Source organism: Balearica regulorum, chromosome 9, assembly GCF_011004875.1.
Source record: "Balearica regulorum gibbericeps isolate bBalReg1 chromosome 9, bBalReg1.pri, whole genome shotgun sequence".
NCBI lineage: Eukaryota > Metazoa > Chordata > Aves > Gruiformes > Gruidae > Balearica > Balearica regulorum.
In genome coordinates this window covers 2,159,304-2,174,812 of record NC_046192.1, presented here as the reverse complement: position 1 = coordinate 2,174,812, position 15,509 = coordinate 2,159,304, and the positions used below count along the sequence as shown (strand labels likewise).

The following is a 15,509-nucleotide window of genomic DNA, read 5'->3' as shown; positions in this document are numbered from 1 at the left end:
GCCCGTTGAGCCGCGCTGGGCTCTGCCAGGCAGACTTTCCAAGCCATCTGGGGCTTGCCCGTCTCCGGTTCGGGTCCCCGAGATTTATGGCCGGAGTGACTTTCTAATCACAGTTTCGCCATCTGCCCGTTGGCCTTTAGCACCCCCCTCTCACCTGTCACCGAGCCCTGCCCGCTCCTGCCTGCTCCTGCCTGCGCGGCGAGGAGCACCCTTTCCTCCCCGTTGTCCCGGCTGAGGGGCTCACTTCTCCCTCACCTTCCTGGGTGGGACGGTCTGATCTCCTGAACTTCTCATCCTCAGAGCTGAATCCTAATTCCGTTGTCGCCCAGGTCCTGTGCCAACCTCTGCTCCGGCCGATGCATCTTCCCACCAACCCACCTCGCTCTGCTGCTGCCTCCCATCGACAGCGATTTCCCCGCATGTCCTGGCCTCACTCCTCCAGCTCATTTCTCCTCCGGGTCTGCTCCGAACCTCGTTCCTCCTTCCTGGCGAGCTGTAAAAAAATTAGTAAGAGTCTTATTTTATTTCTCTTAACGGTGAGCTGGCCGCGCCTGGCCCAGCAGCCCGCAGTGCTGCAGGCTGAGCACTGCTCCGCCATCTTTCCTCCGACGGCCTCAGCTCTCTCCAGCCAAAATGTGTTTCCAGCACAATGAAAGCATCTGCAGGAAGTTTCTGCTCTCCTAGAAATAACGATCATCAGGGAGAAAGTAGTTGTTTTTGGAGGGCTCTTTTGCATTTTCTTTTCTTCTGTTTTTTCCCCGACAAAAGGATACCTTGAGGGAGGAAGGGGAAGGTTCCTGACTGTGTTTTTATGATGGCGCCATGAGCACGAAGGCAAAGGCTTTGCTTGCGGTGGGTGATGCTACCTTCCCCCACAGCAGCAAGCCCTCCTTGTTTGAGAGGTTTTTTTAAATTTTTTTTTTTTAAGCCATGCGATTTCTCATGCATAGGAAACCTGTCGTTGGCCTGAGATAAGGTCACGACCAGCAACATCTGTCTGTGTGCCAGGATATTTTTGAAGCTGAAAAAAAAAAAAAAAGAAAATTTACATTTTGAAGAGGGAAAGAAGAAAGCCTTTTATTGCTGTGTTGATTTTAAAATAAAGGCAGCTCTTTGAATTTGCTGCAGGATTTAAAATGTTCACCTAAGTCCCAGGGAGATGAATTAATGGCCAGAGAACAAGAGAAGCTATCAGAGTGGCATGATTACATGTATTTACCACATGGCTGTCATTTCTCCAGGGGTGATCCGGGGGAGAGAGAGACCGTACAAATGTAGAGCGAGAATTAGGTTATTTGAATCCCATTGGGTAGAAGGGAAAATTGCAGGCTGCGTTCCCTGAGAAAGCGTTTTTAACTCTTCTGCAGGTGTGTCGCCTTCCTTGCGGTCCGTAAAGGCCCCAGCGGAAGGTGTGGTGGGAAGATGCCTTGCCTCCACCGCGCTGAAGGGCGGCTGCTGGAGAGCTCGGTTCTGCTAGGGCTGTGGTTGAGGGTGCCCAAACGCTTTTCCAAGACCGTTGTAGGTGCCTGCACCCGGAAGAAGTGCTAGGGCTGCCCTTCTCCTCGGTGCAGAGACACTGGCACCTTCTCCTGACCTGCTCTAGCTGTCCACCCTGGGGGAGGTGGCTTACACCCTGGTGGTATGGGGTCTGGAGTGGAAGGCTGGGCATGGAACTCCAGTGGAGGCAACGCCAATGTCATCTAAAGATGAATCCCACCCCCTTTAATTTAGCTTGGAACCAACATGCCCTTGATGACACCTTGGCTAATGCTCGCTGCTTTAAAACGTTTGCCTTCCGTTTGATGCTCGCTGGTTCTGGCGTTACCCCAAATAATATCCCCGTTTCTGCCACCTGTGCCATCCAAGAAGGCATTAGCAGTTGTCACCTCCAAGCTGTAGAGCCTTTGTACAGGAGTCGTTCCCCGTTGCTGCTCCTCCTCCTCCTCTGCGCCCCTGTAAGCTCTACCGTACCCCTTTTGAGATGGGGAGCTGGGGCCGGACCTGCCGCTCCACGTGCGGGCACACCAATGATTTCTGTCTTGTTCTCCGTGCCCTTCCTGGGCAGGTCCTGGCCCAGCATTAGCTTTGCTTTGTTCGCCCGCCACCGAGTGGATATTTTCACAGAACTATCCACAAAGACTCCCAAGATCTGTCTCCCGACTCAGAATAGCTCATTTAGAGCCCATTATTGTGTGCGCGCGTGCGTATATTTGGAGTTCCGTGGGTTTTTTTGTTTTCCCAGCCATTCCTTTGCATTTGTAGACGTTGCATCTCAGCTGCCATTCTCTCTCTCAATTGGAAGTTCACTTTGGAGTGCCAGGACACGTTCATGTTGTATAACGCATTACAATTGCGCTCTGATGAGTTTTAATCTACTCTTTTGGCCTGCCTGTCCTTTCTTCCTCCCTCCAACAGAGCTGCAAGACGCTGCGCTTATTCTCCTCCCAGCGGCTTCCAAACCACAGATTGCTCAGATGCTCTGTTCATTTTGCAGCTTCTGCTGTGTCAGCAGCTGTGCTTTATGATTTAAGACGGCAGCAGAACTTTCCACTGAACTATAAACCCGTGTATTCAGTTTCCTGGTATCCACACAACCGGGAAGTTAATTGATGGCTGGGATAGTCCTGCGAGGACAGGGCAGGACGTATTTAGATTGCAGGGAGACAATGAGGGTTGGCGCAAAACCGAATCGAACGCCACGACCCCCCCAGGAAGAAACACAGCAGGGGCGATGCTTTGATGCCGGTCTACCTGCCTCCGTGCTGGAGTCTACCTGCCGTGGGGAAGTAGCCGTCTCCGGGCGGGAGAGCTTCTGGCAGGAGGTATCGCGTCTCGGATGGGGTCGGTGGTCCGTAAAAGCCAAGCCTGGTTGGCGCCTGGCTGGGGAGACGGCGCAGCGCTCGTTCCGCTGGGGAGCACGTGGGCAGCCCTGGCCTGCCTGCCCGCACTGGGACGCTGGAAGCAGCCGTGCGTTGAGCGCGGAGCTGGGCGAGGAGCGGAGCTGTGCCTTGGGGAATAAAAGCTTCACGTCTCCATGCCCAGAGCGAGGACTGCAAATGTTTCTGCAGGTTTCTGCAACTTTCCTTTTTTTTTTCAGTGACATTCCTGTGATGATCGCTACTCTTTCTTCCTTGAAGAGCGAGCTTTCAGCATCCGAAGATTCAGCGCGTGTTTTGCTAAGGTTTCTTAAAACTGAAAAATACCCTGTGGCAGAGACCCGCAGGAGCGGCTTCGTGTCCTCGGCCGGGTGGGGTGGCCCTGGCAGGGTGCTCCTCTCCCCGTCGCGTGGTGACGGCTGGATGCTGCTCAGCCTGCAGCACCAGGCAGGGCTGCTGGAGGAGGGAGGGGGGGCCGTTGGCAGGACATTCACCACCAAAGGTTGCCAGGCGGGAGAACTATGCTGTCTTGTCTGTCAGAGCACGGATCCATTGACCTTCAGCGTGTTGCTTGGCTTATGTTTTGTTCCTGGCCTTTCTAGACGAGGAGAGCGGTTCTGGCTGGGCTGCGCGCGGTCATTAAGGCATTAATCCTTTTATAATCTCGAAATACCTCAGCCTTTGAAGGCAATCAGGGCAAGTGCGATGGCCTGCCTCCCCCTGACCTCGCTGGGAGGCCAGCGAGCTCTCCTGGCTGCCGCTGGTCCCTGGAAGAGGTTTCGTCCTCTCCCAACCACCGCCAGACCGGGTCTCAAAATGGCTCGTTCAGCTTTTCCAGGCACAGCCTGTGTTGGCTTTTGGAAGCCCTGCAGAGGGTTTAGAGGTCGTTTGTTAAGGTGTCCCAGTAACCTAAATTACGCGTTGGCCATGCGCTTGGGTGACATGCCTAATTGTTAACCACTTACCGTAAAATTACCCTCAGGCAAGCTAGGTTATCGTACGATGCGAAACGCATCTGAGATGGGTAGTCCAGTTGCAGATCTTTTGAGAGACAGGTGAAGAAACGAGGGGGGGCGGTGGGAAAACGTGCAAAATCTCCTTACAGCTATAGTAAATATGAAGGGGGTCTCTCCCACCAAGCAGACTCTCTGTCTCAACACACCCCTCCTCTGAAACTCTGGCTCTCGTACTGGGCAAGTCTGGTGGAGATTTTATAGCTGTTCTTTCCTAGAGTCCTCCAGAATAGCCAGGCAGCTTGATTTTTTTTTTTTTTTCCCCTGGAAGGCTATTTCTGGTTTATTCAGGAGGGAGCCTTGCCCCTTCTAATTAAACAAACAGCGTATCGCTTCCTGGGAGATGCAGAAGGTCCAAGACGTCGTCTTCTGCATTTATCAACATCTCTCTGCTGCAGAGATGAGCAAAGCCCTTTTTCTTGTTGCCCCAGTAGACGCACGAGTTATCTGCCCTGCCCGATCGACCCGGTATTTCTAATGCAATGGCAAACGTAAATAGAAAGCAAGTTTGGAAAAACTACGTGCAACTCGGTAGCGGTGTTTGAGGGAAAGCGGACGTGGTAGTGATCAGCCCTCTGGAGTGACAGTGGCCCTGGGGGGGGATGACACCCCCAAACCTTCCTTCCTGAGACACCGTAAGAGTGGGCTGGTTGTCCCTTGGGGGTGCGCCTGCAGATGGGCACGCTCCCTGGTCGTGTTTACCTGGAGCTAGAGCCAAAGGACCTGGGTGGGCATTTGGAGGCAAGGTCGTGAAACAGTTGGCATTGGGGTTATTTCTTCTTAACCCAAGGTACCGGCATGCTGCGGAAGGAGCTGGATGGTCTACGTGGTGGCGATGGAGACATGGGCCATTTGCTGTACCCGCCAAGTACAGGCTGCCTGCGCTCGCTGCTGCGCACCCGGCCGTGGGAGAACCCCAAAACACCGAAGCATTTTTGCACCGGCCAAACCTTTAAGCTTTGCCAGGTACTTTGCTACCACCTTGGAAGAACCGGTTGGCCGGTTCCCCAGGTCGAAGCCCCGAGGCGTGCTGCTTCCCCAGCAGCCTGGAAGGGCATCGAGAGGAACCAGACACCCTCTCGGTTCCCGCTGCCCTTCCAAAAGGCGCTAGAAGATGAACCTGACAGCCTGCTGCTCCGACACAGACACTGCATCCGGCTGGAATGAGCATCCCAGGGTTGCCATGGAGATGCCTGATGGGCATCTCTAACTTTTCAGAGACCTGGCAGGGTGCCGGGGCATCCTCAGCAACATTGGCAGTGCTGAAAATGTACCCCTCTGCTCCAGGAGACCACAAAGTAGTCAGGAAAGACCTCTGCTCGGGTGGGAACGAATGAGCTCACCTGTGGAGCTGGGCTGTCTGTCTTGTCCACTCGCTGCTCCAACCTCCCCGTGAGCTGTTGGAAATAGGAGAAAACGTTATTAGAGTCTTTCCTCGAGCAGCTGACCAAAAATCACATTATGCTTTTTGTTCTGCTTGCATAGTTTCGGGCAGCTGAGCGCCAAATGGCACGACACTGCGGGTCTGGTGAGAGGCACGGTGCTTTGTTTGGAGGAGGAGGAAGTTGTTTTGATAAAGAAATGGGGGGGGGAGCGTGGTCGCAAAAAGGGGGAGGAAAGCAAAGGCAGTGGCACAGCACATCGGCCTGAGTGCTGGAGGCAGACCCAAAGGGTTAAAGCAACCCAGAAAGCCTGAGAGGATCCCTCAGGAGAGCTCCCGAGCAGCCTCAGATAATGAATTTTCACTTCCGTACTTTCATTGTCGTTGTTCTTAGCTGGAGATTTACCATTTGTCCCCCTTAGCTCTGCACCACGTTATTCGTGTCATTGAGCCAGTTGCAAGGACAGCGCTGTTCGCTCAGCTTTCCTCTTGGAAACGTGATGGGCTCAATTCCTGCGGGTCCTGCTAAGCCTCAGCTTCGGGGGAGGAGAAGCGTGCACGGACCGTTCCCCCAGGACCGATGCTCTGCTTTGCCTTCTCCCGCCAGCTCCTCCACATTGCCCAGAGAAATCCCAGGTTGACCAGAGTGCCGAAACAGCCGCTGTGCTCAGCAAAGCCCCTAATTCGGTTCTTTCGAAGATGAGCTGGTGAGTACCAACCACCCTCCCTTCCCTATTAATCCAGCCAGGCACACGTATCATGATTAAAGGCAGGAGGAGACGTGCTTAGGTTCAGTCCAGGCAAACTCAGCGGGAAGGAGTACCAGTCACTTCGTTGCAAGCAAGATTAGTCTGGGGTTTGGTTGGTTGGTTGGGTTGGTTTTTTTGCAGAAATATTTTGCTATGTCACGTAAAATATTGACATACTTCCAGAGAGGTGAAAGAAGAACAATTTCAGAAGTGCGTTACAACATTGTACTGCAACGCAAGTGGCAAAGCTTTGCGGTACCACTGCATCGCTTCCAAATCAAATGCCTTTTTTAATCATTCATGCTATTTATCAGTTCCCTGGAAATTAGGGAACCAGGGAGGCAACACTGGTAATTCGCGTATCGCTCCCTGACACGACTTCCCTTGGATTTTATCCCTCCCGTTTGGTAAGATCAGCTTTTTCCCCAAGAGCCCCAGCAAGTCGGGGAGCCGGCGAGGTGAGGCGGTGTCTCCGCAGAGCAAGCCTTCCCGGCGGGCTGCACCGCAGGCTGCATTTGCAAACATCGGTGCCACCTCAGCTGGTGCTGGTTCCGCAACCGACCGAGGTCGTCGGCTTTGCCTTCGTCTTCGCTTCCACAGCTCCGGCAAAACCTTCAAGGGACAACACGCCCGTCGGTTCGCAGCTCTCGAGTGACCGAGCTGCCCACCTGGAGGTGAGTAGTTCTCCGTCAAGTCTGTGGCTTCTTTTACGTGGTTTATCTCAAGGGACGAGCCACTGGTGACGTGCGTGTGGCAGCATCTTCTGCCTTCTCCCTGCCCCACGGCTCGGGGCTGCGGTCGGAGCCGGTGCCTTTGGGCTGAGGGCAGGGCTTGCTCTCCTCCTTCGGGTCCTGTCTGCTTTAGGGTTAGTAAAGCGAAAGAAGACCCACCGCGCAGAGCTGAGGAAATGAGGGCCGGTCCCCGTTCAACGAGGGAAAACACCGAAGAGACGAAGCATCTTCATCGCTCTAAAAGTATTCCTTAAAGAATTATCCCTGAAGAGGTAAGCCAAGGGCTCCTGGGGGTTGCCGGTGAGGGCTGTGTGTGGCGCACGTGGCGTTTGGAGCTCGGCCGCTTGTGAGCGGTTTGCACCAGCGAAGGCTGGAGTGGTGCGAGTGCCAGCGCACCTCTGGTTTGGTGCGGCAGCACGCCCCGTCGCCGGCGAGCCCGCTGTCGAGCTGCCCGCGGCCGCTGCCGTGCGAAACAACTGTCAGCCCTTCCCCGCTCGGCGGCCAAATGTCAGCGGATTCAAATCGCTGGCGGCGAACGCAGGCAGCCAGCTCTTTGCTCTTTCCATCGGCGCTGGGTCAGATGACAGGCACCCCCCCCTCGAGTATTATTATTATCGTTATTTATTTGTATCGTGGCAGTGCTTAGGAACATCCCCCCCGTGGACCAGGAGCCTTTCGTGTTGTACACTAACGCAGCGCGGGTCGTGATGGGCATCACCAGCAGAGTAAATACCGAGTGTCGTTGCGATAACGCTGCCTCCCCGCTGTCCTCGTCCCCCTGTTCCACGTCTGCTTGGAGGTAGCGGCCAGCCGTCACCGCCGGGAACACCTCCCTTGGTTCTGGTTAATTCGATGACCCAAAACGGTGGGGAACCGGCCGCTCAGGGCCATGTTGTAGAGCAGCCTGGGAGCACCGCGAAGCTTCGGCAGACACCACGGACCCTCTAATCCTGACAGGCAGGCTAATGCAAGCCGGAGAGCGTCTCCAGAGAGCAGGGCTGTGCAAACAGGCTGGTTTGGTTAAAACAACAGCTCTGCAATTAAGCAGAACGGGAAGGAACTGTTTCCCTGGGTTTTGCTCCACCAGACCGGCTGTCTCAATTAACTGGCTCCCCTTACAGTGTTTTTCAACTGTACAGAGATGAGCCAAGGACACATGAACGTAACGTGATCTGGGAAGATTCCCCGAGCGCCAGGAAGTTGGAGCGCTGCTGCCTCTCCTCTTTATGGACGTGCGCAGCCCGGCCGCTCGCTGAGCGGGGCTCCTCCGAGCGAGGGCTCAGGCTCTCACGTGCTCCCGGCCGTAGGAATGCTGCCAGAGCTCCCTAACCCTGGGGGCTCTCGGGCTATCGCCTGGAGCGGCTATTGCTTATGGCAAAAAAAAACACCACCCCAAAGCCTACCCCAGTTCAGAGGTTTTGCACCATCACCGGTAATTTGGGGGGGAAACACCTGAGCGATGCACACAGCAAATCTCCGCGCGTGGCGTCTCTCCTGCAGGCTCCCCAGCGCCGTGGGGCTGTGGCCGTGCACCCCGCTGGCCCCTCGCCCCTTTTGGAGGAGGCCGGCTGGGTGCGTAACGTGCTTTCTGCCCCCGCTGCTGCCGCCCCTGCCCCTCGTCCCCCTGCGGCCCTGGCCACGTACCCCGCTCTGCCGTTCGCTGCCCTCCGCTTAGGGGTGGACGGCGGCAGCGGGACGAAGCCGCGTCAGCAGCGGCCAGCAAGAGGAGGGAATGACTCCTCCAGGGGTGATAGCTGGACTTTTGGGGATTTGCCTGAGGACCTGTGACCCCCGTGCCATTCGGCTTTGCTCGGGGTGTCTCTCCCTGCCGACTTCTGCCCACGGCTCCCCCAGACCCGTTGCTCGTGCTCGGGTGGGAGCAGCAGCAGCCGTAGCAGACGGGGATGCCGGGGGTGCGGTGAGCTGGTGATTTTTTGGGACGGTTCGGTGTTAACCCCCACCACACCGGCAACTGCCCCCCGGTCGCACGGTGTCGCGGCCAGCCCCGCGGGCACGCGGGAGGCCCAGGTGGCACGGCGAACATCATGTGAGGCGAGGAGCCGGGGGGCTGACAGCGGCCTCGGGCCAAGTCGTTCTGACCATCTGCTCCGGGCTGTGCCAGGCTGACGGCCGCTATAAAGAGCGTGCGTGCCGCGCAGCGCCGGGGATCTGGCGGTAACAGGAGCTGCAGGGCTTCAGAGAGGAGCTGACTCTGTCTTTTCAGCTCTGCCTTGTGTATATTTATCTGTACGTACAAATAGAGCGCACTGGCTGAGGCGGCCGGGCATCGCCGAGCTGTGCAGGGACACGCCGAGCTGGCTTCCAGCGTCCCCGCGCCCTCGGCCCCGTCCAGCCTCGGCGCGCTGCGGAGCGGCCGAGGGGTTTGTAGGGCAGCGGCCAGCAAGGCTGGAGGTCGGGGTTGCTGAACACGGGCAGCAGGATTTGATGGTTTTTCCGTGCTCGTTTGCAAGCCAGAGGTGGGATGGCGGGGGGGTCCGTGCCAGGGGGACGAGGCGGGATCGCTCACGGCAGCGGGTAAAGCCGAGGGCCCGGAGCCACGAGGCACCTTGTGATGGTGAGAAAGACGGGGGAGAGCAGGAGCAGACCCCGTCTTCTCACTTAGGGGAGCAGTGGCGCGTGCCTCGGTCAGAAATGGGACTTTTATCTGAAATACGCACCGCGGCAGTGGAGGAGAAAAGCAGGAAAGGGCTTTCGCTCGGTGCTATGGAGCAGCCGTCACACACGCGACTCCACCTTCTGCCTTCAGGCGAGGGAACCCACGCAGTCCCACGCGAGGCTTTCTCTGAACCCGCGTTTGATTATTTTTTTTTCAGGGGAACGCGTTATCAAAGGCAGAAACGTAGCGGCAGGATTGAATAGGGACTGCTCGGGTCTTGCGCACCCAGGGACGGGGTGCAGCGCGGGGCTGTGCTTCAGGACCTCGGTATTAGGGAATTCTGTCTTTGAATCTTCGTCCTCTCCTTTTCTTGTAACTTGTAAAACGCATCAGGCCGCTCCTAGCTTGGTGGAAAGAGATTTTTTTCTTTGTGAGCCAAGTTGGACAAACTTCAGGATCTGCTTAAAGCTGGTTCTGGTCAGACCCGGCTTCAAAGGGAGATTAATTCCATCCGAGCTTTAAAATCTTTCATGAATTGACTTAAAAACAAGGATTATTGAAACACGTCAACGTCGAAAAGAACTATTTAAAAATACAATAACTGAATTTAGGGGACCAGAAATGTAAATGTGGGGAAAAAATGGGTGATGGCGCCTCCCTGCAATATTCCCTAAACATAACAAGGTCTTTTATTTCCGTCCCAAAAGCCCGGCAAGAGGCAAAGAAAAAGAAACCTGAATCCAGTTGACTTAAAGGTCATGAGACTTAGCGTCATGATATTTGAGGGTCTCGTGATTTTTTTTTTTTTGAATGTTAATACCGCAAGCCTTGCGTTGGGAAATTCACTGCCCTCACTTAGCAGCTCGGGCTTGAAGACTCAAGTATTTTCTGATCTGCTTTAACAGAGGTTTGATGTCAGAGTTATCAAGTTACCTGTAGGAAAGGTCTTCCATAAAGCCCATTGTAAAGTAGGAAACTGGAGAAATTTTTTTTTGAATTCTTGTAACATTTCTGCTATTTGCTGGCCAGCCCAAAAAGCGTTGAGTTTTTTTAGGCTTTTGGCAGCTAAAGTCACCATTTCACCTCTAGTTTTTGTCCTCAGGGATCTCGGCACACCTCAAAAAGGTCACCTGAGCGTCCTGCCTGCGTCTTGGAGAGTGAGGACCGGGGTCTGGGGCTGAAGCATCTCGTGAACCCGGTGCGGAGCTGGGCTTAGAGGCACATTTCTCTTTCGTACTTGATTTTTCTGAGCCTGCCTCTTCTCTCCCTTCCCCAGCCCTGAATTGTACCCGCGCGTCATCTTGAAGCTGTCGGTTGAAATATTTCGTATTCGGTTTATACGTAATGCTCAACAAGTGCACAGGGCAGCTCTTAAAAGGTCAAGTTTATACAAATACATAACGCGTACGTATAAAATATATCATTTTAGAATAAATTCGGAACTGCCGTAAAACACGGGAAGATTTTCTTAAGGTAACTCATTTTGGTGCTAGGTCAGAGGACCCCTGGACACGCTATATTTTGATTTATAAGCTTTTCCGGCCAGGTGTTGCTAGCGAGAAGTGAAAAAGGCGTTGGAATTGTTGGTGCTCAAGCCGTGCCTTGGGCCGTCGGACCACAGGAACGCTCACACGCTGCAGAGGCTCGAAAGCTTCCAGCAAAACTCCCGCCCTGCTTCCGTCACGTATCGCGCTGCTTAAAACGATAAAAGATGGGTACAGGGTCGTCGGGAAATGTTGTAACTCATTGCGCCGGTGATAGCGGAGCCCTTGTCTTTATTCTGACCCCATGAAGAAGTATCGACCGTGTTTTACAATAAAGGCCCAAGATACAGTAATTCTTCAGGCTCTTGGCTCACAGAAACGTAATTTTTGTTTTTCCAGTAAATGGCCCAAGCGTATTTCCAAATTCGACTAACAAACCGATGGTGTTAATTCTGCCACAGCGCTGGCACAAAGCGGCGCAGCCCAAAATGCAGCCGGGCACCGGGCGCAGCTATCGTGCCCGTCACCGTGGCCTCCCGGCCCCGCGTCCGGGAGACGCCTCTGATGTCAGGTGGGAGCTTTCTGCCTTTCAGTTGTTTCATACGGACACGCGTGTGTACGTACGTGTAGACGTTAGCGTGCCCTGTCGTTGCATTATCGCAGGTTTTTTGCGGTTTTTATTTCGGACGTTCTCTGGCTTGCCAAGCGTGAAGCTTCACGCGGAGCATCTCCTCCTCCCTCCCTGGCCTCGTCCGTCGCACAGCGCCCGTACAGCCCGACCCTCCCCTCCGAAAAGCACGGCGCTCCGGCCTTGGAGTAAATTCATCCCCGTGAGGCAGGGGAGGGGCGGGATTTCCACCAGAGGTTTCCTAAGCCTCTCCCATGGTTGCCCACGTTCCGCTCGGTGCCAGCCCCGTACCGCCGCAAACCCCTAATTAATTCCCCTGCTTTTAAGGGAATGAAGCCATACGGAAATATGCCGCCAGTAACAAATTACCCGGTACCGGTGCCACCAATTAACGGTGCAGGAAATAATACTGTATTTCAGATGCCGAATGGGTTTTTTTTCTCCTAAATTAATTTGTTGCCCTACAATAAAATAAGGCTACTGTCTTGCCTGGAAGTTGCTAAATTAACATTCAGACATCTTCCAAAGTGCTGGAAAGGGAAAAAAATATAAGGGCCGTAGGTCTTTATCTTTTTCCCCTCTTGTTTTCGTCACCTTGGGGAGCAAACAGCCCGATAAGCACGTGAGCCTGCCGTATCGCCCAGGGATCGCGGGGACCCTCCCCGTGCTCCCAGCCGCCACCGGCACACCTCCCGTCCCGGCGCTCCCGCCCTGCCGCATGCTGTACACCGCGGTATGTTCTAAAAACCAGCGGCTGCTCCGACACGTCGCTCCCCTCACGCCGGGGCGGTTCGTTCCGCCTTGCCCAGGCGCCGCAGGAGCTTCTGATGTTTTCCCGTGCAGGTGAGGACGCGAGCAAGACCTCTGGGCTTCTGGGAGTCCGTGAAACAAGTCTCAGCTTCGCTTTCCCGGGAGAAAATAGGATGCGTGATGGCAAACGGAGGGAACGAGATGAGGTGCGTACTCCCGCTGGGGCTGGTCTTTGTCCCTGCGAGCTCGAGTCCCAGCGGCGGTGCCCTTCTCGTGAGAAGGAGAAGGTCCCCTCACCTGGCCGGGTGCGGTACAAATCCCCAGGCTTTTTGAGATGGAATTTTATTTTTTTTTTTTTTTTTTTTGACAGAAGGCACACGTGTTGAACGCATTGGGAAATGCTGATGCGCGCGGGTGCCGTAGAGCGCAGAGGGGCGTCAGGGAAACAAGGTGGGACGAGTCACCCGCTCCTTCCCGGCTGGCCCCACGGGCGCGGGAGGGGAAAGCAGCTTTGCTGGGTGGTGGCACCCGCGGCGTGCGGGGAGGGTCGTGCGCCCGCGTAGGCTGTGGCTGCCCGTAAAGCGCTCTCGGGTTATCGCCGGGGTTGCTCCCTTGCAAACACCCCGGAACTGCTGCTCCAGGAACACCGGTAAGGGTTAAAAAGCAAATTAATCTCACCAGAATCGGGCAACAGAGGCGGGAGGCGACACCGGTTTAGCAGGGCGGGCGTGCGGAGTGTGCCCATCTCTGTGGGCAAGGAGCAGCTCAAAAATAGCCAGGCTGTCATTGATGTTTTTATTTATTTATGTGTCCTTTAGAACTTTTCTTAGGGTATAATGAAGAAAAAGCAATTCAAATACCACAGGCTCTCATCCGGCGAGGCCAGCCGCCAGCGGGGCAGATTCTCAGCAGGCTCTTGGCGGCTCGGCTGGCTGGAAGGAGCGTTACGCAGCGACGTCGAGGTGATCCACCTGGCACCAAAACTCCACCTGCCCCGACGGGTAACGACAAGTAAATTTGATGATAATGTGGAAAACCTGGGTGTTATCAAGAAATTAGATCAGTCTCCGACTGGATTAATTCACTGCTGGTAGTTGGAAAAATTAATAAAGTGCAGATCCATATCGATCTGGGTGAATTTTCCGTAAAGCTGTAAAGTATGAATGTTATCCATCGAAAACTGCTGGAATAGCAGCTAAGGCTCAGGCCCGCAGGAGGATTTGTGCGGGGGATGCCGACTGTCACGGCGCGTCCCCGGAGCGTGTCGGAAAGGGGCCGGGAAGGATGTCCTGGCTTCCAGCCCCTCCGCCAAGGCTGGCGGGACGCGCGGCTGGGTCCCCCCATCACCCGGGTGGCCTGGGGTATCCCTTTGGGTACCAAGAGCACCCCCATCCCCGGATACCAGCGTCGGGACGTGGCTCCCAGACAATAAAGCTGGATGAGTCGAGCTCCGACTCCGTGACGGCAATGGGCACAGTAGAAATCCGTTACACGCACTTCTAGGGAATAATTTCCCAGCTTGTACTGGACTGATCACAGACGAGGTTTGGATTTGGGCCAGAGACCTAAAAAATGCACAAACGAAACTGGGGTTTAGCACCTGATAAGAGGAAAGTGTCCAAAAATTACACTGGCCTTGGCTTGTGTTAAGAGGAGTTATCTGTGCTGGCCGTAAATCGGGATTAAACCACGGTGGTGTCTAGCTGGGTGTCCGCTCGGTCTCTAGATACGGAGAGGTAAGAGCAGTCTGTACCCCGGAGAAAACGGCTGAGGATCCGTCAGCTTCGGTAGCAGCGCTCCCACCCTCGCCCTGGGACGGTGTCGGAAGCCAGGGTGATGGGAGTCGCCTCCAGGTTTGTTAATGTTAGCGCGGGCTCCGCGGCTCGGAGGGCATCCAAAGCCCACCCGGCGCTCACTGACGTGTTGCAGCTCCTGCCGGTAGCCAGCCCCGGGGCTGCCTAACTTAGGCCGGAGCAAACGCGCCACGGCGGCGGAGGGAGCGGTTGAGGTTTGGAGCTGGTTTTTGCCGAAGGCTTCCAAGAGGCGCGGTGGCGGGGAAGGGTCTCTTCCGCTCGCGAATACGCTGCTGGTGCTTCGTGCTCTCGGCGTTTCGCTAGGCGGGCTGCGCCGTTGCCCCCATCCCTGGGGCGGTTGGAGCCTACCATCAACCGTGTGGAACGTAACGGCAATGCCCGCCTCTGCCCTAATCGTTTCGTTTGAAGTGGGATCAGCTGCCGCTTGGCTTCCAGCTCCTGCCGGCCTGTTAACAGGGAAAGATTACAGCCGCCTTCTAGCCCCGCTCCTCACCCGGCCCGCGGTTAATTGTTAATTCTCCTGTGCCATGGGAGAGCCGATGGGACCGCAAGGGAGCTGGACCGAGCTGCTCCAAAATATTTAGGGCTCCAGCCCTAAATCCGAATGAGATGCGGAATAGACCAGGAAAAAACTGAACCGTGAAGCGATTGCTGCTGTGATTCCGCTTAGCGATAGGCAGGGGGTTCACCCGGCATCTCTCCCCTCCGCTACCTCCGTGGTAACGTGGGATGCTGGAGTCTGCGGGTGATGTCAGACTCCAGAAGGAGTTGGAAAACCCTTCCCTCCTCTGAGCTACATCCTGGTAGAAAGAGGAGAGTTTTCCCTGCTGGTTTCGGAGCGGATGCACCCGGCGCTGTCGTTTGCCGGCAAACGCTTGGAAAGGTTTGGGGTCAGGTCCTGGTGTGGAAAATGAGATACTGCGTCTTCCCTAGCGAACGTGTGAGAAAATGGGACCAGCTCACGGTCACTTCACGAGGGCGGAACGACGCGAGGCTCGCTACAGCCGTTATTTCCAATGACTGATTTAATTAGCTGTCCCTGAGCCAATCTGCCTCCGTGGCAGTGAGTTTACCCCCGTGCGAAGCACAGACTCATAAAACTAGGGCTGGACGCGGCGTCCGGTGCGCTGAGGCACCACCAGCTTCTGCCTGGATTATTTCCAGCAGAGAACTGTCTGATCCAGTGTCAGAAATGCTAATAATAATGATTTTTTTTTTTGGGGGGGGGGGGGCGCAGTGGGAGGAAGGTGGGATGCGCCCTTGCTGGGCGCTTGTAGAGCTGTGCTGTTCAACCTGGAGAAGCTTAACGGTAGAGTTTGAATTAGAAAGGAGAAGCGTGCTCGGTGAGCTTGGCTGGGGTTTGGCCATTTAGCTGCACCAGTGGAAATATTTTCAAAATTTTTTTTAATTTTTTTTATTTTCTGAAAGGATATTATATGCTTTTGAGCGGGTAGTAGTGCCACGTC

The 15,509-nt window shown here is 55.1% G+C and overlaps 1 long non-coding RNA gene across 1 annotated transcript in view; it reads left to right on the top strand.

Annotated features, from left to right (window-relative positions):
* LOC142602885 (uncharacterized) overlaps nucleotides 1–8,465 on the top strand; it is a 28,681-nt gene extending 20,216 nt beyond the window's left edge. Inside the window, exon 5 of the long non-coding RNA XR_012836698.1 lies at nucleotides 5,693–8,465. This is a non-coding gene — a long non-coding RNA (uncharacterized LOC142602885). The remainder of the gene's footprint in view (nucleotides 1–5,692) is intronic.
* The last annotated feature ends 7,044 nt before the right edge of the window (nucleotides 8,466–15,509 follow it).